Consider the following 24,765-nt stretch of genomic DNA (forward strand, 5'->3'; position numbering starts at 1 on the left):
TCCTGCGGTTGCAGGGGAAGGTGCTGGTTGGGGTTGGAGGGGAGTCCCAGAGAGAGTGGTCTCTCCAGAAGGCAGACAAGGGTGGGGATGGAAAAATATCTTTGGTGGTGGGGTTGGATTGTAGATGGCAGAAGTGTCGGAGGATGATGCGTTGTATCCGGAGGTTGGTGGGATGGAATGTGAGGACAAAGGGGATTCATTTTTGGCGGTTATTGCGGGGACGGGGTGTGAGGGATGAGTTGGGGGAATTACGGAGATACAATCGAGGGTGTTCTCGACCACTGCGGGGGGGAAGTTGCAGTCCTTGAAGAACGAGGACATCTGGGATGTATGAGAGTGGAATGTTTCATCCTGGGAGCAGATGTGACGGAGGCAAAAGAATTAGGAATAGGGGATGGATCCCCAACCACATCATCAAACCCGCAGATAAGGGAGGCGCAGTTGTAGTATGGAGCACTGACCTCTACATTGCTGAGGCCAGATGCCAACTCTCTGACACCTCCTCCTATCGTCCCCTTGATCATGAACCCACCCCCGAGCACCAAACCATCCACAACTTCATCACCTCAGGTGACCTCCCACCCACAGCCTCCAACCTCATTATTCCCCAACCCCGCACCGCCCGCTTTTATCTCCTTCCCAAAACCCACAAACCCGCTTGCCCTGGTCAACCCAATGTCTCCACCTGCTCCTGCCACACAAAACTCACCTCCACCTGTCTGGACTCCATTTTCTGTCCCTTGGTCCAGGAACTCCCTACCTACGTCCGTGACACCACCCATGCCCTCCAACTCCTCCAGAACTTCCAATTCCCCGGTCCCTAACACCTCATTGTCACCATGGACGTCCAGTCCCTATACACCTGCATTCCTCATGCAGATGGCCTCAAGGCCCTCGCTTCCTCCTGTCGTGCAGACCTGACCAGTCCCCCTCCACCGACACCCTCATCCGCCTAGCCAAACTTGTCCTCACCCTCAAGGGTAGCTACCGAGAATACACCTCCTCCCACCCACCTTCCTGCAAAAATTCCATCCCCTATTCCCAATTCCTTCGCCTCCACCGCATCCCAGGATGAGGCATTCCACTCCTGTACATCCCAGATGTCCTCGTTCTTCAAGGACCGCAACTTCTCTCCCGCATTTCCTGCAACTCATCCCTCACACCCCGTCCCTGCAATAACCACCAAAAGAGAATCCCCCTTGTCCTCACATACCACCCCACCAACCTCCAGATACAACGCATCATCCTCCAACACTTCCGCCATCCACAATCCGATCCCACCACCAAAGACATTTTTCCATTTGCACCCTTGTCTGCTTTCGGGAGGGACCACTCTCTCCGGGACTCCCTTATCCACTCCACACTCCACACTCCCCTCCAACCCCAAACGGCACTTTTCCCTGCAACCGCAGGAAGTGCTACACTTGCCCCCACACTACCTCCCTCACCCCCATCCCAGGCCCCAAGATGACTTTCCACATCAAGTAAATGTTCACCTGCACATCTGCCAACGTGGTATACTGCATCTGCTGTACCCCTTGTGGCTTCCTCTACATTGGGGAAACCAAGCGGAGGCTTGGGGACCGCTTTGCAGAACGTCTACGCTTCGCAATAAACAACTGCACCTCCCAGTCATGAACCATTTCAACTCCTCCTCGTATTCTTTAGACAATATGTCCATCCTGAGCCTGTCCGTCCTCCCTGGACTAACTCACCCCTCCCTACTTCCCCACCTATACTCTCCTCTCCACCTATCTTCTGCTCTATCTATCTACGATCTGCCTCCCCCTCTCTCCCTATTTATTTCAGAACCCTCTCCCTATCCTCCTTTTCTAATCAAGGGTCTAGGCCTGAAACGTCAGCTTTTGTGCTCCTAAGATGCTGCTTGGCCTGCTGTATTCATCCAGCCCCACACTTTGTTATCTTGGATTCTCCAGCATCTGCAGTTCCCGTTATCTCTGGGCGACGGGTGAAATGGTTTTACAGAAGTTAAGACACAGGCAGCAGAATGATTTTAAAATTCAAAAAAATTTAAGCTTAAGAGGGATGATGTTGTAGGTTGGCCAGAACAGCATTAGACTAGTTGAGTCCGAAGATAACAGGCATAGACAGGAGTTCCAGCAGCAGAAACAACAAGGGCAGTGCGGGGCAATGTTGCAAAGATAAAAGAATGTGCTCTTTGTGGTAGAGAAGACAATGTGGATTTATTTCAAGAGGAAATGGAAACTCTGTTAATAGTGAAGGCAATGTTTACTTCTGGTGGAAACATGCTCCACCGGTAATAAAAGCAAAATACCACAGATGCTGGAGACCTGAATTAAGCATAAAGTGTAGGAGAAACTCGGTAGTTCCGGTATCAAGTGTGGCGAGAGAAACGAATGACTGAAGGTCTAAAGAAGAGTCATAATGGACACAAAATGTTGCTAAATCTATTGAGTTTATCTGGTATTTTCTGTTCTTACTCCATCTTCAGCACTTTGTAGTTTGAAATTGCTCACTTTGAAATTCTCAGCTCGAGACTAAAGTTTTAGCAAAGATTTGTAGCTTGGGGTGTGGGTGAGATTGTTGACTTGCTCACCGAGATGATGTTTGTTATCTAGCATGGTGAAAAAACTTCTGAATGTAAACAAGCCAGCTTGGGGAACAAGTCAACAACCTCTCTTCCCTCGAAGTGTGACCACATTGAAATACCAAATACCTGGTTAAACTGTGTTATTTCTATAACCGAGACCCTGAGCTTCCACCTTGTTTTACTGGAGCCTGATTTTCCACTTTAGCCTCACTTTCTGCTGTTCCCCTGTCAGTTTTCACACATCCTCTCCAACTCATAAACGCCTTTTGTTTCTGTAGCTTTGCTCATTATGACCCACTTTGTCACATTGTTATCACATCTGCACACATTGCTGTCCCACCTTATCACAGTTTGTTTATTTTTCTGTTGGCCCCCATTTTGTCTGGATCTTTCTCAACAAGTTATCTGCAAAATGTTCCAGTTCTGATTAAAAATTTTGATTTAAAGCTTAACCCTCCCTTTACCTCTGCACGGTTGATGTACTGACCTCCAGTTTTAGTTCTACATGGAGTATTTTACACTGTAGCTCCCTGTAGATCCTTCATAGAATCAATCTTTTTAAATCTTCCAATGTGCTGAATATTACAACACTTTTTTTTTCAACTGATAGTAGGAACTGCAGATGCTGAAGAATCTGAGATAACAAGGTGTAGAGCTGGATGAACACAGACCCTTCTAGGCCCGAAACGTCAGCTTTCCTACTCCTCTGATGCTGCTTGGCCTGCTGTGTTCATCCAGCTCTACACCTTGATATCTTTTTCAACTATTGACTTGCATAAATTATACTCTTGAATGTTTACATTTGTTTGTATCATCTGGATGAACCTATCTTTTGAATTTTCCAATCGAATCACGGTTCTTAACTGCCATTTTATCATGTATATTCATCTTATTTAGATGTGCTTTCTCATGTCTCTGCTTTGGTTATGTTCTTTGTTATATTCATATTTACTTGTTGATTGTACTTTACCCTCAGATTAATCTTAATCTATGATCCTGTTTCCTCCATATTCTTCCCTGAGCCATCTGTCCAATATTATGGTCTCAATGTTCCCCCATGAGACTTTACCTTTCTGGTACTCCCTCTGATTCCACTAGTTCTATTTATTTTAGAAAAATAGTTTTATAAAGGTTACTAACTCTGTGGGAGAAATTTCAATGCTAAGCATGCTGGAATATTTTTACTCTGTCTACGATTTGTTACACCTAGCTCTTTACAGACGGGCTGTTGTCGAGTGACAGTTCAACCTCAAACACTTCCTCAATGTTTCCTTCCTTACCTCCTCCTCTAACTCAAACAAATGTGCACAGACATCACTGTGAGGACCAGAAGCAAAGGGAAAGGAAGAGATCCAGTGAGCATCCTGGGAAAGTGAGTGAGGGGAGACCTACCTCGGGTATTTGCAGCGATAAGTAAGGGTAAGTGTTTAATACATTTTCTTAAACAGCTTTAATTGGTGATAGAAATATCAGTCAGTGGGGTTAAGTGCTGCACTTGTGAGATGTGGGAGATCTGTGACACTTCCAGTGTCTCTGATGACTACATCTGCAGGAAGTGCACCCGATTGCGGCTCCTCATAGACCACATTGATAGGTTGCAGTGGCAATTGGATGCACTTGGGAGCATGAGGGTGGCTGAAAGCGTCATAGACAAGTGTATTAGAGATGTGGTGGCACCTAATGTGCAGGCAGATAGATGAGTGACATCTAGAAGGAGCAGGCAGCCAGTCCAGGAATTCCCTGTGGTAGTTCACTCTCTAAAAAGTATACCATTTTAGATGTTGTATCAGTGATAATGGGAACTGCAGATGCTGGAGAATCCAAGATAACAAAGTGTGAAGCTGGATGAACACAACAGGCCCAGCAGCATCTCAGGAGCACAAAAGCTGACGTTTCGGGCCTAGACTCTTCATCATTATAGATGTTGTTGCGGGGAGGGGTGGGGGATGACCTATCAGGGGCAACAGCAGCAGCGGCCAGACTGGTGTACCACGTGAAAAGAAGGACAACGAGCACTAGAACATAGTTAAAGAGCACTCTATAGTTAGGGGTACAGATAGGTACTTCTGTGGGCATAAAACAGACTCCAGGATGGTATGTTGCCTCCCTGGTACCAGGATCCAGGATGTCTCTGAACGGGCAGAAAGCATTCTGAAGGGAGAGAGTGAACAGCCAGAGCTTGTGGTACATATTGGTACAACAACATAGGTAGGATGAGTGAAGGGGTCCTACAGCAGCAGTGCAGTGAGTTAGGTAGAAAGTTAAAGAGCATGACTCCCAAGGTTGTAATCTTGGGATTACTCCCTGTGCCACGTGCCAGTGAGGCTAGAAATAGGATGATGGTGCAGCTTAATATGTGACTAAATAGATGGTGTAGGAGGAAAATATCTGGACCATTGGGATCTCTTCCGGGGAAGGTGGGACCTGTACAAGAAGGATGGGTTGCATGTAAACTGGAGGGGCGCAAATATTCTGGCTGGGAGGTTTGCTGGTGTCACTCGGGAGGAATTAGACTAGCTTGGCAGGGGTGTGCGAACCAAAGTAAAGGTGAATGGACTGAAAGGGAACGAGAGAATAGGGCCAGTAAGACTCAGGAAGAGCAGGCACGGTGTGGTTGCTGATAAAAGCGGATCTGGTGGACTGAAGTGCATCTGTTTCAATGCACAAAGTGTAACAGATGAACTTAGAGCTTGGATTAGTACTTGGAACTGTGATTTTCTTGCTGTTACGGAGACTTGGTTAAGGGATGGATAGGATTGCAGCTTAATGTTCCAGGATACAAATGTTTTAGGTGGGATAGAGGGGAATGTAAAAGGTGCAGGGGGTTTGTACTACTTGTTAAGGAGAATAACACAGCTGTACTGTGGGAGGACACCTCGGATGGCTCATACAGCGAGGCAATATAGGTAGGGAAGGGTGCAATCACAACGTTTGCGGTTTACAATAGGACTCCCAACAGCTAGCGGGAGATAGAAGAACAGATTTGCAGGCAGATTTTGGCAAGAAGTAAAAGCAACAGGATTGTAGTCATGGGTGATTTTAACTTCCCATATATTGACTGAGACTCACTTAGTGCTTGGGGAACAGATGGGACAGTTTGTAATGAGCATCAGGCGGGCTTCTTGAAACAGTATGTAAATAGTCCAAATAGGAAAGAGGCTGTGCTGGAACTAATATTGGGGAATGAACCTGGCCAGGTGGTCAACATCTCAGTAGGTGAGCAGCTTGGGAACAGTGATCACAATTCACTAAGCTTTAAGTTACTGATGGATGAAGATTGCTGTAGTTGTCAGGCAAAGGAGCTAAATTGGTGGAAGGCTAATTACAACAATATTAGGCAGGAACTGAAGAATGTAGATTGGACGCAGATGTTTGAGGGCAAATTAACATCTGGTATGGGGGAGGCTTTCAAGTGTAAGTTGCTGGGAACTCAGGACTGGCACTTTCCTGTAAGGATGAAGGGTAAGTATGGCAAGTTTAGGGAACCTTAGATAATAAGAGATATTGTCAGCCTAATCAGAAAGAAAAAGGAAGCATTTATCAAGGCTAGGAGGCTAGGAACACACAAAGCAAAGGTGGAATACAAGGAAAGTCAAAAGAAACTTAAGCAAGGAGTCAGGAGGGCTAGAGGGGTCATGAAAAGTCATTGGCTGACAAGATTAAGGAAAATCCCAAGGCTTTTTATACATATGTAAAGAACAAGAGGGTAGCCGGGCAGAGAGTTAGCCCACTCAAGGACAGGGAAGGGAGTTTATGCATGGAGCTAGACGAAATGGACAAGGCATTAAATGAGTACTTTGCGTCAGTTTTCACTACTGAGAAGGACTTGGAGAATGATGAGTCTGGAGAAGAGTGTGTAGATAGTTTGGGTCACATTGAGATCAAAAGGGAGGATGTGTTGGGCAGCCTTTAAAAACATTCAGGTAGAGAAGTCCTCAGGACCTGATGGGATATGCCCCAGAATACTAAGAGAGGCAAGGAGGGAAATTGCTGGGGCATTGAGAGAAGCCTTTGTATCATCACTGGCTACAGGGAAGGTCCCAGAGTATTGGAGAGTAGTCAATGTTGTTCCTCTGTTTAAGAAGGGTGGCAAGGATAATCCAGCTAACTACAGGCCAGTGAGCCTTATATCAGTGGTAGGGAAATTATTGGAGAGGATTCTTTGAGACAGGATTTACTCCCACTTGGAAATAAGTGGCGTATTAGTGAGAGGCAACATGGTTTTGTGAAGGGGGGTCACGTTTCACTAACTTGATTGAACTTTTTGAGGAAATGACGAAGATGATCGATGGAGGGCAGGACAGTGGATGTTGTCTACATGGACTTCAGTAAGGCCTTTGTCAAGGTCCCTCAAGGCAGACTGATACAGAAGGTAAAATTGCATGGGGTCAAAGGTGAGCTTGCAAGATGGATGAAAATCTGGCGCAGTCATAGAAGACAGAGGGTAGCAGTGGAAGGGTGCGTTTCTGAATGGAGGGCTGTGACTAGTGGCGTTTCTCAGGAATCAGTGTTGAGACCTTTGCTGTTTGTAATATATATAAATGATTTGGAGGAGAATGTAACTGTCTGATTAGTAAATTTGCTGACACAAAGGTTGGTGGAATTGCGGATGGCAATGAGGACCATCAAAGGATGCAGCTGGACAAAGATCAGTTGGTGACTTGGGCAGAGAGGTGGCAGATGAAATTTAGTCTGGAAAAATATGAGGTAATGCATTTTGGAAGGTCTAATCCAGATGGAAAGTATACAGTAAATGGCAGAATGCTTAAGAGTACTGATAGGTGGAGGGATCTGGGCCTATAAGTACACAGGTCACTGAAAGTGGCAACGCAGGTGGAAAAGGGAGTTAACAAGGCATATAGCATGCTTGCCTTCATTGGCCAGGGCAATGAGTTTAAAAATTGGTGGGTAATGTTGCAACTTTATAGAACCTTAGTTAGGCTGCATTTGGAATATTGTGCTCAATTCTGGTCGCCACACTTCCAGAAGGATGTGGTGACTTTGGAGAAAGCATAGAAAAGATTTACCAGAACGTTGCCTGGTATGGAGGGCATTAGCTATGAGGAGAGGTTGGAGAAGCTGGGGTTGTTCTCACTGGAGCAATGAAGGCTGAGGAGCGACCTGATGGAGATCTACAAGATTATGAAGTGCATGGACAGCGTGGACAGTCAGAAGCTTCTCCCCAGGGTGGAAGAGTCAGTTACCAGGGGGCATAGGCTTAAGGTGCAATGGACTAAGGTTTAAAGGTGACGTACCAGGCTAGTTTTATTATACAGAGGGTGGTGGTTGCCTGGAACTTACTGCCGGGGGAGGTAGTGGAAGCAGATACTATAGTGACTTTTAAAGGACGCTTTGACAAATACATGAATAGGATGGGAATAGAGGGATATGGTCCCCGGAAGGGTAGGGGGTATTCATTGTGATGGGCAACATGTTGGCGCAGGCTTGGAGGGCTGCAGGGCCTGTTCCTGTACTGTAATTTTCTTTGTTCTTTGTTATGAGTATTTTTTACTCTGGTGCTTCCAGAGTCCTTTGAGCACTGTCAGGCTTTAAACCTTACTGCATCATCAAACTAGCACCTATCCGTTGATATTTCATCCATCCCTCAATGTGCATTTTGATCGGAGTTCACGTGTACCCCACGTAATTCTGTTCTTTCACATACCCTAACTTTCTAAGATTAGATTTAACAGGCAAGAAATGAGGTTATAGACAAGCCATCTGAAACCTCCACTCTCTTAATTGTGTGTCAATAAGTGTACAGGCTCAATTCCCTGTAAAACATCTGCCAACAACCAGTTGCAGCAGCCTCTGATTTGGGTGATAGTCCCCCAGTGATTTATGGTGACACACCAGCAAAGCACCGACGTCTCCCTTCAATGTCAGAACTGCTGGCTTTTGGATGAGACACTGAGGTGTGCTTTTTGGTTCTGCTTCAAAGAAGAGCAGGAGACATTTCCCTGGTGCCCTGGAAAATATTTCTTAATTCCCACTCGTGGGATCTAGTTACATACAAATTGGTTGCACTTGAAAAGTACCTTATTTACACAGTACTGTTATGGGACATCCCTGAAACCTTGAAAGTAACTGCATAAACACCAGTCTTTCCTTTCTACTGGATGACCTTAGCTGGTGTTGCCAGAGATATCGATACAAATGGCCTTTGGAGGGAATAATCAATTTGGATTCCAATTTCAGCCGGGTCATCTACCTTGCACAAATCAGATTGATGATGCAGACTCTCAAGTCCCTTGGGAGAGGATCTATTTTAATGATTGCTGCCATTGCAAAATTAGTGCAGAAAAGAATCAACAATTCTGGTGTAGAACAAAAAAAGAGAAAACTGATTTAGAAAAATCTCATCTGCTGCCTCACCTGAGACATGTGAGCGTAGAGTTTGCACCAACAGGCTGTCTTGTGCAGGGTAGATGACCCAGTGAAATTGGAGTCTTGGTCCATTGATACCTTCAAAGGCAAACTGTATCACATCTATTGCAAAACCAACTAGCATGAAAGAAAAACAAGTGTTAGATGCTGGGAATAAACAGGACCCGAGCACAACAGGAGAAAATGATTTGGAAAGGAGCGAACAAAGAATGCATAATAAAATTGCATCAATTTAAAAATTGTTTGTGAGTATTTTAAACATCCAATAGAGTGAGGAGACCTTATCAGTCAGCATATGATATTTGATATTATGATATTTGATATTATGGTATTTTCTAATTGATTTCATTTTGGTTAGCTCGTCTAATGGTAACCAACATTAATTATTGTAAAACCCATCTAGTTCACAAATGTCCTTGCATGGTCTGGCCTAGATGTGACTCCAGACCCGCAGCAATGTGGCTGACTTTAACCATTTTCAGAAATGGCCTGAAAAGCTACTCAGTTGTACCAAACTGCTGTGAGGTCTAAACAAAGGAATGCAACCACACAGATCACCCGGTATCAATGTAGGCATTGGAACAGACCAATCAATGCCAGTTCTCTTTACCAACACATGGGTGCTTGTGCCATAATTGGGAGAGCTGTCCTGCAGACCAGTTGAGTAACAGCCTGACATAGCCATTCTCACAGAGTCACACATTATAGACAATGTCCCATCAGCATCAAACCAAAAAAGCACTGAACGATCTCAGCAAGCTGGCAGCCTCTGTATAGAGAGTAACAGAGGTAATGTTTCGTGTCCAGTGACCATTCATCATAACTGTTCTGACAAAGGGCCGTTGGACTTGAAATGTAAACTCTGTCTTTCTCTCTACAGATGCTGTTAGACATGTTGAGTTTCTCTAGCACTGTCTGTTTTGTTTCAGATTTCCAGCATCTGCAGATCTTTGTTTGTTTATACCACCATCAGCCTGCCCTGTATGTCCTATCCCACTGGGAGGACAGCCCTGCCAACCAGCTTTGGTGACACAGGTGTATACAGCCAGAAGTCCTCAACATTGCCTGCACACCCCATGAAGCCCCATGCAATTAGATCAAACATGGACAAAGACACCATTTTGGCTGATTACAACTTATTACACAGCCACACCTCATGCCCGGCTCTCGTCCACCTTTGCTGATGAATCAGTTCTCCTTTTTCAACTTAGAGAAAGTACTGAGCATGGTAAAGTCTAAGAATGCACCCTTGGTGGGGAATTTCAATGCTCATCATCAAGAATGGTCGGGTGCACCACTACTGACTGAGCTGGCTAAGCCTTAATGGACTTAGCTGCTAGAATGAAATAAAACAAAGTACTGAGGATACTGGAGATATGAAATGAAAACAGAACATTCTGGAGAAACTCAGCATCATCTGTAATAAGAAAGTGGGTCTAAGAAAAGTGGTGTGGGAGCAACAAAAGGAAATAATCTACTGATGTCATCTTCTCCAATTTACCCTTCTCAGATGTTACGTCCATGACAGTATTGCTAGGAATGACCACCACACAGCCCTTGTGGAGATGAAGTATTGAGTGTATCCTGCATTGTGTTGTGTGATATTATCACTGTACAAAATGGGACAGGCTTTGAACAAGTCTAGCAACTAAAATCTGGGCATCCGTGAGTCATGTGGCCTATAATCAACAAAAGAATTGTATTCAACCACAAACAGCAACTTTATTTTCCTCGTTTCTAGGCTAGTATTTATTGCCTAGCTCAAACTGTCCGAAGAGAAAATAGTGATGAGCTGCCTTCTTGAACAGTTGTAGTCACTGGGGTGTAGCAAAGAAGTTCCATGATTTTGTCCCATTCACAATAAAGGAATGGTGATGTATTTCCAAGTCAGGCTGGTGAGTGACTTGGAGTGGTGTTCCCACACATCTACTGTTCTTGCCCTTGTGGGTAGAAGAGAGTGTGAGTTTAAAGATGCTGTTGAAGAAGGCTTGCTGAGCTAGTGCAGTGTATCTTGGGGATAGTATAAACTGTGCAACAGTGGTGAATGTTGAAGATAGTGGATGTGGTGCCAATCAGATGGTTTGTTTTGTCCTGAATGGTGTCAAGCTTCTTGAGTGTTATTGGAGCTGTTCTTATGACAAAAGGAAGATAATTGATGAAGTAGCTGAAGGCTGTTGGGCCCCTGAGAAATCCCTACAGAGATGTCCTGGTATGAGATGATTGACCTCCAACAGTCATAACCATCATATTTTGTACGACGTGTGTCTCTAACCAACAGAGAATTTTCCCCCAATTCTGACTGACTCCTTGAAACCGCACTAGGTAAAATGTTGTCTGATGTTGAGGGAAGTCACTCCTAACTCACATCTGGGGTTCAGCTAGTTAATTCCTTCATTTTCTCCCGAGATCCATAACCTTAACAATGTGAAGAGTCATGAATATCTTTGTCAATAAAACTGACACTATTCAAATGCCTGTGCTGCTTCCTGCACTTCCTATATTTCACCTGCAAGTCTCGTCCAAGTCACATATCATCCTGACTTGGAACCATATTGGTTTTCCCTCACAATCACCTGGATGAAATTATGACAAGTTCCTTCCGAACAGCGCAGTAATGATTTGTGCAGTTAGCTTGTCTTCAATGATCATATCACAAGAAAGAATTCATGAAAGGTTGTAGCTATAGTTGCCCACCTGAGTTTGAGCTATTCCTGTCTCTTTGTGGAACATGCATAGCTTTGATTCTACTTGGGCCCGCTCCCACAATTCTTTTCCTGGAACATCAACAATTGCACCAGTGCTGCTTCCTGTTCTCACATCAGGAATTGGAAAAATGAATCAATTTTGTATTCAGTTTCCATCTTATTCTCGCCTACACCTAGTCCATCCCTGAAACTTCTTTCCTTGTCTTCTCTGTTTCCATTTCTGAGGATAGGCTGTCTACTGGCATCGACTACAAATCCATTGATTCTCACAGTTGCCTCAATCACACTTGCTCATGCTTTTCTGCTTCTTGCAAGGATTCTATTCTATTCTTCTGGTTTCTTCACCTCCTCTACATTTGTTCCAATGATGCCACATTCCACATGGCTGCTTCCAAAATGCCTTCCTTTTACCCCATTGAGGTTGACCGGGCTCTCAGACATGACCAACCTATTTCCTATATCTCTGCCCTCAATCTTTCCCCTCCCTCCCTGAACAACAATAGGGTTCCCAGGTCCTCACTTTTCACCCCATCAACCTCTACATTCAAAGGATCATTATCTGCCATTTCTGCCACGCTGCAAGATCCCGGCATCAAACATAAGCTTTCCCTAACTTCCCCAATCAGAATACTAGAGGGACAGTTCCCTTTGTGACATCCTGGTCCACACATCCGTCACTCCCAACACGTCTTTGCAACCCTTGGCACCTTCCATACAATTGCAAAAGGTGTTGCAGTAGTCCCTTTTCGCTGCCTAAGGATCCAGACACATCCTGCAGCTGAAGAGTGTTTGACTTGTATGTCTTTCAATCTAGTCTACTGTATTCACTGGTCTCATTGCAATTTCCTCTGCACTGGCAAACCAAACATTGACTGTGTGTCCACTTTGCAGAATTATTCCACTCTGGTACATAACAAGGAACTGTGGATGCTGGAAATTTCAACTAAAAACAGAAATTGCTGGAGAAACTCAGCAGCATCTATGGAGACAAAGCGGAGTTAACATTTCAGATGCAGTGAGTCTCCTTCAGATCTCCACTGTAGACTTGAAACATTAACTCTGTTTCTCGCTCCACAGCTGCTGCCAGACCTGTGAGATTTTGCAGTATTTTCTGTCGGTATTTCAAATCTACAGCATCTGCAATACTTCACTTTTACTTTCCTGAATTAATAAAAAGTTGACTCGTGCTGGGATCTCCTGCAGATGCATGATTAGTTTCCATATGTACTTTGATTACACCTGGCTTTACATATCCATCATGCAGGCAGTAGAATTTGAATTTAATAAGAAGCCTGGAACTAAATGTCTAATGATGAGCATGTGACCACTGTCAATTATTGAAAAAAACACATCTGGTTCACTATTGTCCATTATGGAAGGAAATCTGCTTCTAGACTCCAGACCCACAGCAATGTGATTGACACTTAACTACTCTTTGGAATGGCCTATCAAGCTACTAAGTTGAATCAAATGGCTAAAAAGTCACAAAAATAGAATGAAACCAATTCAACATCTGGCATTGAGTGAGGCACTGGAAGTAATGGCAGCAAACTCAGCCCTGATGACCTTGTAAAATCCTCCTTACCAACATCTGAGGGCTAGTGCCAAAACTGAGAGAGCTGTCTCACCGACTAGGCAGAAAACAACCTGAAATAGTCATACTCATGGATTCATACCTTGGCCCAGACATCACCATCATCATTCCTGGATATGTCCCATCCCAATTTAGGACAGACTCAGCAGATATGGTGGCACAGTGGTATCCAGTTGGAGGGGAATTGTTCTGGGAGTCCTGAACATGGACTCCAAACCCAATGAAGATTGATGGCATCAGGTGAAACATGGGCAAAAAAACCTCTTGTTGATTACAATACCATATCCCACCCTTCCAGGCTGATGAATCTGGGTTGGTGGGTGGTGGGGGGTGGGGGGGGGGGGGGGCGGTGGATGGTGGTAAGGATACAGAATGTACTCAGGGTGATGAACTTCAATGTCGATTACCAACAGTAGCTTGGAGAACCAGAACTAATTAAGTTGCATGAATCATAAGGGTAATTGCTGCTAGCCTGGTCTATGGTAGGTGGTGAAAGAACCAATAAGAGGGAAAAAAAGTACTTGACCTCATCCTCACCTATGGCCTGGCATGTCTCACACTGTATAATTACCACCAAGGCAGGGAATCAACCTTTAATCAATGAAGGGTACAGGAGGGCGTGTCAGGAGCAGCACCTGGCATACCTTAAAATGAGATGTCAACTTGGTGAAGCTACCAAACAGGACTACTGGCGTGCCAAACAGCATAAGCAGCAAGTACTAGTCAGAGCTAATTGATCCTGCAACCAATGGATCAGATCTAATTTCTGAAGTCCTATCACATCCAGTTGTGAATGGTGATGGATAATCAAACAACTCACTGAAAGAGGAGGCTCCACAAATATCCCCATCCTCGATGATGTAGGAGACCAACACATAGATAAGGCGGAAGCATTTTTATGGGTAGGCGGTGAAGGCTGCCTAGTTAACAACTCCTGTGACCCATGAGTGAATAAAAAGATCTTCAGCCTGAAGTGTCAAGTGGATGATTCATCTTGGCTTTTTCCAGAGGTCCCTAGCATCACAGATGTTTTCAGACAATTCGATTCACTCCACATGAAATCAATAAATGGCTGAAGGCAATGGAGACATCAAAAGTTGCAGTCCTGACCATATTCTTGCGATGGTACTGAAGGCTTGTGCTCCAGGACTTGCCATACCTTGAGCCAAGCCATTCCAGTACAGTTGCAGCATTGGCATTTACCCAATAACGTGGGAAATTCCCCAGCTATGTCCAGTACACAAAGCAGAACAAATCCAACCTGACCAATTACTGCTTTATCAGTCACTCTGGCCCAGTAAAGTGATGGAAGGGGTCATTAACAGTTCCATGAGGTAGCACTTGCTTAGCAATAAGATTGTGTTCTGCCGGGGTCACTCAGCTTCGTATCTCCTTACCGCCTTGTTCACACATGAACAAAAGACTGAACTCCTGAGGTGGGATGAGAATGTCTGACCTGCATATCAAGGCTGCATTTGACTGAATGAGACATTAAGTAGCTCTGGCAAAACTGGAGTCATTGGGTATCATGGTGAAAATTCTGCACTGGTTAGTGTCATACATGGCACAAAGGAAAATATGATTTGGTTTTTGGAGATTAGTGATCTCAGCTTTGTAAGAGGCCCTCAGGGTAATGTCCTTGGCCCAACTATCTTCAGCTGCATCATCAAAGCCCTTCCCTCCATTTTAAGGTCAGAAGGAGGGGATGTTCTCTTGTGACTGAACAATCTTCAGTACCTTTCATGACTGCTCAGGTACTGAAGAAATCTATATCCAAATGCAGCAAGATCTCTGGATATTGTGCAGGTCTAGGCTGGTAAGTGGCAACTTACATTTGAGCCGCACAATTTTCCAGGCAATGAGTATCTCCCAACAAGATAGAATCTAAGATCCCCCCTTGACATCACATAGCATTGCCCCTGCTGGATTCCCTGCTACCACCATCCTGGGTCTACTATTAACCTGAAATTGGACTCAACTTGTCATCTACATTCTGTGGGTACAAGCAGTTTAGAAGCTAGGAATCCCTGCAGCAAGTTATTTAGCTCCTGACTCTTCAAAATCTGTCCACTATCTACAAGACACAAGTCAGGAGTGTGATGGAATAGCCTCCACTTGCCTGACTGGGTGCAGCTTCAGCAACACTCAAGAGGCCTGACACTGTCCAGGGCAAAGCAGCCTGTTTGATTGATGCCACATCCACAAGTATCCATTCCCTCCACAACTGATGCTCAGTCGTAGCAGTGTGTGCTATCTTCAAGATACCAAGACTTTAAGAACTTTACCAAGGCTTCTTAGATGATACCTTCCAAATCCATGGCTATTTCCATCTGGAAGGACAGGGGCAACAGATACGTGGGAACACCACCAACTGCAAGCCACACACCATCCTGACTTGGAAAGATATCATCGCTCACTGTTGCTGGGCTAAAATCCTGGAATTCCCTCCCTACTAGCCTTGCGGAAGTATTTACACCAGATGGACTGTAGTGATGTGGGAAACCCATGAGGGCTGGGTAATGAATGCTGACCCAGTCAGCAATATCTACATCAAATGAATGAATTCAAAAAGAAATTTTCTTGACCCTTTTGCTGCCTCTTTGTTATTGCATTTCTTGTCTGAACTCCTGCCTTGGACACACATGTTTCTCCAGTTAACTTTGGGAAAACCATTGCTTTGTGCCCCCATCACAGTCTCAGTGCCTTGCCACAGATTCCTACTTCCTTGTGACCAAGTCATCCATTTATGCAATAATATTTCTTTGTAGTGTCTTATGATAATTGTCTATGTGAATGATCTATAAATCTACATTGCAGTTATAGATGATTTACAGAGTGACATCCAAAGTTATTGTTCATGAGGAGTGATCAGCATTAGATTTGGATTTCTGGGTCGAATTCTTCAACTGTTTGTATCTGTGTTTTTGTCATCTGGCATGGATTTCTCTGTGTATATGCAGCAGCATGCATGTATCAGAGTTGAATGTGTGTGCCTGTTCATTCAGATGCATGGCACTGCTGATGTTTCAAGTAGCATAGTCTTTATTCCTCCAGCAGACGGCGTGATTGATATAGAAATGAGGCTTGTGTCTGACGGTTTTTCAGTTCGTATGTCTGCACTAGGAAATACATATTAAATATGAATACATCCTATCTTGTAACACAAAAACAGCAGGTTATTAGATAGAAGGTAATAAAATGTCAAGTATTAATCTTTGAAACCAAGCTGACAGATTCCACTGTGCTAATAAATAAATTAAAACTGAAATGGATATCAGGAAGTAAAACAGAAAATTGCCTCAGTCAGTGTCTGACGCAGAGAAAAAAAATTGAGTTAATCTTTTGGCTGTAGGCTCTTTGACTGTGATTTTAAGGAAGGGGGAGGGTACAGAATTAGTCAGCAAGCCCCAGGAGTCCCAGAAGCGCAAAATAGTTTCCATAAATCTTCTTGCTCTTCACCCTGAATCTGATTGGCTTGCTGGGTGGTGGGAACTGGAATTTCACAACAGGGTTGACCCTAGCAGCTGTTGAAGGAGAGGAGAAGTTTGGATGTGACTGTGGGATGGTACAGAATAATGGCGTGGCCTAGAACAGGAGCTATGGCTATGAAGGTCTAAGAATCTTTTGTGAAAGCTGCGTGGACATTTCTCTCCTACTTCATGTTTTCCTGCGTTAGACTTTATGTGCTGTCCTAGATAGCATTTTGAGCAACTTTTTTCCCATGTGACAAAGATAATGAGAGAAGAAGCATGTTATCTAAATGGTGAGAGGTTACAGAGCTCTGAGATGCATGAATCACAGAAGGCCCACACGCAGGTACAGCAAATAATTAGGAAAGCTAATAGAATGTGATGGTTTATTGTGAGAGAAATTAAATGTAAGAGTAGGGAGATTATGCTTCAATTACACAGGGCTGTAGCAACCCTGAATCTGGAGTATTGTGTACAGTACTGGTCACCATACTTATGGAAGGATATTAATGCACTGGAAACAGTTCATAGAGGTTTCCTAAACAAATACCTAGAATGAGCAGATTGCCTTATGCTGCAAGTTAGAGGATTCAGAGGTGATTTAATTAAAACATACAAAACACCTGGGGAAACCTGTCCAGTTGGATGGGGGTAGGATGTTTCCTCTTGTTGGAGAATTTAAAGCTAAGGGTCGTAGTCTAGAAATAAGTTGTCACCTATTTAAGATAGATATGAGGAAGCAGTTTTTCTCTTTGGAATTGTCTTCCCACCAGCAGAGGCAATTGAGAAGGGACGTGATTGTGAGGTACAGACTTATGAGAGGCATAGACTTGGCAGATAGGAATAAACTAATCCCTTGATGGAAGGATCTGGGGGTGGGGTGGGGGAGGGCATGGGTTTAAGGCAAGGAGGTGGAAGTTTAGAGGTGATGTGAAGAAAATCTTTTTTTTCACCCAGAGCCTAACTCATCCAAGCTGACCAGCTTTCCTAAATTGAATTAGTCCCATTTGCTTGCATTTGGCCATATCCCTCTCAACCTTTCCTATCCATATACCTGTCTAAATGTTTTTTTAAAAGTTGTAATTGTACACACCTCGACACATCCTCTGGTGGCATTCCATATATGCATTGTCCTCTTTGTGAAAATGTTGCTCCTCAGGTCCCTTTAAATCTTTCCCCCCTCAACCTAAACTTCTGCCATCTAGTTTTGGCTTCCTCTATTCTGAGGAAAAGACCTTGGTTATTCACCTTATCTGTGCCCCTCATGATTTTACAAACACCTGTAAGGTCACCTGTCAACCTCGTAAGCTCTAGGGAAAAAAGTCCCAGACTATCCAGCCTGTCCTTATAACATCCTTGTAAATCTTTTTTGTACCTTTTCCAGTTGAATAACATCCTTCCTATAGCGCGGTGACCAGAATTATACGCAATATTCCAAATGTGACCTCACCAATGTCTTGTACAGCTGTAAGATGACACCCAACTCCTGACTCAACGCTCTGACCGATGAAGTCAAGTGTGCCAAACGCCTTCTTCACCACCCTTCTACCTGTGACACCACTTCCAAGAAACTATGTAACTGCAACCCTCAGTCTCAGTAATACTCAACAATACTCCCCAGAGACCCACCATTTACTATTAGTTAGTGTAAAAAAGTGCAGAAACGAACTTATGGAGTATATTGGTTAACATGATATCTGTTGGAGCAAAGGAGAAATATGTAATCTTCCCTTTCCAGAGTGTCAATAGAATTCATTGCTGACATTTCCCAAATGTTGTCACTACACCCAATATGAGTGTTTGGCAGAGTTTCAAAAATTCAGCAACTACTAAACTCAGGGGAGGAAGTGGAGTTGAGGTGTCCATTTGATTGACAGTTCTAAGGGAATATTAAAGGATTAGCCGCCCTTGATATGTTGAGTGAATAGAAGTTTATTTGTTTCTACAAGAGACTGACCACTTGAAGGCAGTAATTTATTGCATGGGCTTTATGAATGAGAGTTGTTTTTAAGTGTGTGGGAGTGAGAATACACTTGGATTCTTGGAAGTCTAATTTATTTTCATATCCACATGGCTCAGTGATTTGTCTATAGCAGATAGTGTGCAATTGGCTTTGGAGCGGGCATGGGTATGACAGGTCATTTATAGAGAATGGAGAATATTGGGGCATAGAGATGGTATGGGGAATTGAGGTAACTGGGGTATGATTGTTCATGGAGGTAACATGATGGGCAAGGAAATGATATAGAGGTATGTGAGCTGGAGATTGCATGGGAGGGGTACGGAGGTGGTAAGGAGGTAAGAGGGGAAATGTGGATGGGTGGGAAGTGGGAAGAACTTAACAACATTTTACACATCTGGGCTGAAGTCTCAGAGAATGGAGACATGCCTTGTAACCTGCCTTCAGAGGTGGTATGTGTATGATGAACAAGGGCCTTTCAAAAGAGATGGCATGTCCAGTCGGAAAAAGCCCCAACTCCAGTTTCCCATGCCGATGGTCTTAAATCTTCTTTGTTTATATGTAAATCTAGAAGTGAGGGAGCAGAAAGCTGCAAGCTTTTGATCCTGATACATGGAATCATACAATTCCTACACTTGCAGCAATTACCATAAAAGCCCTGCCTTCTCAATCTTGCCCTTTGTTTGAGATGTGATGCCCCTCTGGTTAATCTCATCACCAGTCATCTCTCTCCAATGAGACAGCAGCCCTATGGACTGCAGGGACTGTGGTGATTTTACCTTTGCCTGATTAGGGAACTTAGGTGCTGATTTCAGCATGGTTGAGGGATTCTCCATTTTACCAATTGACTTCTGGGTATGTACCACCATATCTGGGGAGGAGGACAGGGGCTGGTGATACAAACAGCTGTGACAACTCTGATAACTCTGTTTGTGAGGGAAAACCCTTAAGGGACCATCCTTTTCAAATGGACCAATCTCTTAAAGTTGCCTCAAAATTGCCAATTTATTTGGGTGTTCAAGGCTAAAATGCAGGTCTGGATTCTATGTAGGCCCCACATTGACAAGGCAGGAGGTCAGGCCTCCTTCTTTCACCTAGTTGCTGATTGTCTGCTGGATTCCTGGCCAAGGTTGCTGTGAATAGATCAACTTCTTCTGGTCATCTCTGGTGTAGGGCTCCTGAGATTGTGGGTAGATTCCCTCAGGAGAGCTAAACGTGACCACTCAAGTGCCTGTGCAACTCGATTAGAAAAGATTTAATATCAGAACACTTGATAAACAGTGACAGGATCTGACAGAGTCAGCATGGATTTCTGGAAGGGAAATCATGCTTGACACATCTATTGGGAATCTTTGAGCATATAACTAGTTAAGTAGTTAAGGGAGTGCCAGTGGCTAACCTGGACTTTCAGAAGGCTTTTGACAAGGTTCAACACAAGAGATCAGTCTTCAAAATCAAAGCATTTGCAACTGAACGTAGTGTATTGACATGGATAAGGAACTGGTTGGCAGAGAGGAAGTGGAGAGTAATAATAAACAGACCTTTTTCTGAGTAGCAGGTAGTGACGAGTGAGGTACCACTGAGATCAGGTGCTCAGATTCCTGCCACTCACAATGTGTATGAATGATCAAAGTAAGGGAAATGAATGTAATATCTCCAAATTTGCAGATGACACCAAACTGGGTGAGAGGGTGAACTGTGAGGAGGATGCAGAGATACTTTAGTGCGATTTGGACAAATTGAGTGAGTGGAAAAATTATGGCAGATGAAGTATAATGTAGATAAATGTGAGGTAGCAAAAACAGACAGGCATATCATTACCTGAATGGCGATAGATTGGGACTTGAGGAGGTGCAACATGTTCCGGATGTCCTTGTACACCAGTCTCTGAAAGTAAGCATGCAGGTACAGCAGGTGGTGAAGAAGGCAAATGCTATGTTGGCCTTCATAATGGGAGGACTGAGTACTGGAGCAGAGATGTCTAGCTACAATTCTACAGGGCCTTGGTGAGCCTAAATCTAGAGTATTAGCTACAGTTTCAGTGCTTGTACCTGAGGAAGGATTTTCTGGCTGTGGAGGAAGTGCCACAGAGGTTTACCAGATTGATTCCTGGGATGGCAGAATTGGTGTATGAGGAAAGAATGAATTGTTTAGCATAATATTCATTGGAGTTTAGAAGAATGAGGAGGGTTTCTCATAAAAACCTATAAAATTCTAACAGGACCCGACAGGCTGTAAGGATATTCTTAATGAGTGGGGGAGTTCAGAACCAGGGTTGGTTTAAGGATATAGAGTAGACCATTTAGGACTAAGATGGGGAGAATTTTTTTCCCCCAATGGGTGGTGATCCTGTGGAATTCTCTGCTACAGAATTTTGTTGAGGCCAAAATAGTGAATGTCTTCAAGAAGGGAATAGATACAATACCTAGGGTTAAATGGATCAAAGGATATGGGGAGAAAGTGGGAACACAGTTGGATGATCAGCTGTGATCATATTGAATGGTGAAGTAGTCTCGAAGCGCTGAATGGCCCGGTCCCGCTCCTATTTTCTATGTTTCAATTATTTTTTCTCTATGTAACCTTTTTTGGGTCAAGAGATCCCTAACAACATTCTTCAATAAACTGAGATCAAAGTAAATTGGGCTTATCTCTGCTTACCAGACAAAGTATTACAAAATTCTCATAGGATTAAAACACAGAGAAACTTATTACACACAAATCATAAGATTACTAATGTTGCATCCATGATAGGTGATGCAGGATTAATACTAGCAACTGTGTATATTTTTGTAATTTCTTGGCAGTTGCATCTGTCAGATGTTACAGGAAACTGCAATTGTTTTTTCAATTGCCTTATATTCAATTGAGTGCCAGAATTTATTAAACAAACTTTTCCCAATATTTGTAAATCATTTTTTCTGGCCATATGGGACTTGTACAGCTGAATTTGGGAAATACTAAATGTGTAGGTATCATCTAACTGCTCCAACTTCCAACTTAATGGCAATGCGTCAATTTAGTTTTGCGATCACAAAATGAAATAATCAAATCATAATGCTTTTGAAGAGGGCCTTTGAGGGACAAAGTACCAATTTGATGATTATATAATATATTCTTTGCTCTCATTATTTGATATTGCTGCTGTTCTTATTTTGTACACACAAACCGACAGCTGCAAATCTATCTGCCAATCGAGGAAAAACAAATGAAAGCGTTAAATTCTTCCAGTTTCAGTGGTTGAAAATTCCCTGTAAGTTTGAACCAGAAAGGCTCCAATTTTGATCTCTGGGGCCTGCTCAATTAGCCCATCTCAATCAGCGCAGCAGATGGGACAGCAAAATGAGGACATGCACTGGGCACCGAGGAAGGTGAGAAACTGCCAGGATTTAAGCTTCTCATTATTTCAGAGAATGATGGAGTATGGTCAATGTTGGCCCTGGCTCAGCGTTGATTGCCTTGTTTGATTAGAGTCAGATGTCACAGGTTCATATCCCATTCCAGAGACCTGAGTGCATGGTGGACGTTTATGCTGCAGAACATTACGGAGGTTCCATATAATGATGGAGGTACTTCTTTTCAGATTAGATGTTAAACAAAGGCCTGCCTGTCTTCTCAGAAGGATGGAAGAAACCCCATGGCACTCTTTTCAAGAAGGAGCATGGAATAGAGTAGAGTCCTAAACACTTCCACTATTGTGGGTGATTTGCATTGATCTTAGTGCTGAAAATTTAGTGACTTTAGTCATGAAAGTTTCAATCGACTTGTCTTCTTGGGGGAAACAAACTCAAAAGTAACATCAACCAACATCACTAAAGATATGGCTTTGGGTACCCACAAGTCACAGTTATAGTTTTCTCTTTGTGGGCTACATGGAACACTCTTCGTTCCAGTCCTACTCAGGTTGCCTCCCACAGCTCTTTCTCACATCAGTGACAGCATCAGTGTGTCTTCCTGCTCTTGTCAGGAATTGGAAATATTCATTAGCTTCCCATCCAAATTCCCTCCTCCTCTTACTTTCATGTGCTCCATCTCTGATGCTTCATTGCTGGGAGTTGTCCACAAATATCCATGACAAATACACTGACCTCCTGCAGTTACATTGACTACACTCTTCTTCCTGATAGGATTTAATTCCATTCTCTCAGTTTCTCTGCCTCCATTGTATCTGGTCTGTTGATGCCATCTTCCACAGGGGTACTTCCAAAATGTCTTCCTTTCCTCTTAAAGGATCTGTGCTTAACAGCACCTTTAAGCACATCTGACCCACTTCCTGGCCATACTCATTTCTCTTCACAGGACAATGAAAGGTCTCCTTTATCCTCAATTTACACCCCACCTGCCTCTGCATTCAAAGGATCATCCTTTATCATTTCAGCCACCTCCAATGTGGTGCAACCATCAGACATATCTTTCCATCCCCTCGCTGTCAGCATTCTGTCGAGATTGTTTCCTCTGTGGGACACTGGTCCACTCCTCCATCACTGCAAACACCTCTTCACCTCCATGAGATGTTGCACTAGTTCCTTTTTCTCCTGGCTCCTCACTGCTCATGCCACAAACACACCTCTCAGGCAAAGCGCAATTTACTAGTAATTTTCTCAATGTTGTATACCCACATGCATTGCTCACAATGTAGTCTTGGCATTGGTAAAACCAAACATAGATTGCACGAGCACTGTGCAGAACTATCCACAAGAATGTCTCTGACCTTCTGGTTGCTTGTCGTTTCAGTACACCATTTGTCTTAGACCTTGCAGCTGTTTTTAAACTAAGTCCAATACAAAATGGGGGAACAGCACCTCATTTTTCATTGGGCACTTTACAGCCTGCTGGGCTCAGCATTCAGTTTAACAACTCCAGCCCATGAACTCTGTCCTCCATTTCATTAAACCTGCTGCTCCCCAATCTCTTGTTTGCATGGGTTTGCTCTAAATAGATCTGACCTCTTTTCAGCTATTAACAACTACCATTAACATCTATTCATCATCCATATCTATTATCATTGACACTCCCCCTACAATTTCTCTGTGGCAGCATTGCCATCCGTTCCCCTGGCTTTCTTTTTTTTACACAACATTACAACCGACCAGCATTCAGCCCTCTTCAGTTCTGAGAAACAGCCATTTTGCTCTCCCAAAATTCACTCTGTTTCTCTCTCTGCAAATGTTGCTTGTACCTGTTGAGCTTATCCAGCATTTTCATTTCCTGCATCTGCAGTGGTTTGCTTTCATTTCACTGCACGACGGATTGTTTATCTCAATGCTGTTTGTGAGGCTTTGCTGTGGAAATAGGCTGCCACATTTCTCAGTATTTCAATCATAATTACACTTTAAGAGTAGCTCATTTGTTGTGAAGTGATTGGGAAACATTTTAAATAAAATGCATGCTCTTTTTCTCAAGGTAAGAGATGTTTGAAAAGAAGTTGCCTTTTATCATTTTAAAAGCAATTCTGCCATTGTTCCTAGGAGCTTGCGAATCTTGTCTTGTATTCTGACATCGGTTTGGCCCACAGTCAGTATTCACTGCCTAGGTTAACATTTGAAGGGCAGCCAATGTAGGCAGGTGCCATTGGTAGATTGTCATTCATGGTGGGGGATGGTGAGGAAAAAAGAAGCAGAGAGCAAAGATTTAAAAAACCCACCAACTCTCTGACACATGCAACAAAATGACTCCCAAAGCTTTACATCTTTAATGACTTTCATTAATTTTAAAATGGGAATCACTACACATAATTCAGCACCAGCAAATTACCATCTAAGTGGTTCTTTTGTTCTGTGTTTTGTTCACAACAATTATAACGATTATTCCAATGTTATATCATTTTCAGAATGCAAATATGATGGCTAATTAAATTAACGCCTGGAATTGCCTAAGGAGATGCTTGCATTGGACAAAATGCCTGCAGCTGACTTTTCTGCAGTGGTCTTTCATCTGAAAATCTCCAGTGTTTCATTCCATTGTGGGTCCTGCAGGGTTTAAGCATCTAATTTAAATGTCTCCATCAAACTGTAGCAGTCCAGCCACACTTCTGTTTTACAAGTTGGTCTCAAGAAACCATCAAAATCTTTTAAAATGCA

General features: G+C 43.4%; 1 long non-coding RNA gene across 1 annotated transcript in view; it reads left to right on the top strand.

Annotated features, from left to right (window-relative positions):
- The window catches only part of LOC125466603 (uncharacterized), a 94,675-nt gene that overhangs the window by 4,110 nt on the left and 65,800 nt on the right, over nucleotides 1-24,765 (top strand). Inside the window, exon 2 of the long non-coding RNA XR_009447400.1 lies at nucleotides 3,884-3,991. This is a non-coding gene — a long non-coding RNA (uncharacterized LOC125466603). The remainder of the gene's footprint in view (nucleotides 1-3,883; nucleotides 3,992-24,765) is intronic.

This window comes from Stegostoma tigrinum, chromosome 28, assembly GCF_030684315.1.
Source record: "Stegostoma tigrinum isolate sSteTig4 chromosome 28, sSteTig4.hap1, whole genome shotgun sequence".
Taxonomy (NCBI): domain Eukaryota; kingdom Metazoa; phylum Chordata; class Chondrichthyes; order Orectolobiformes; family Stegostomatidae; genus Stegostoma; species Stegostoma tigrinum.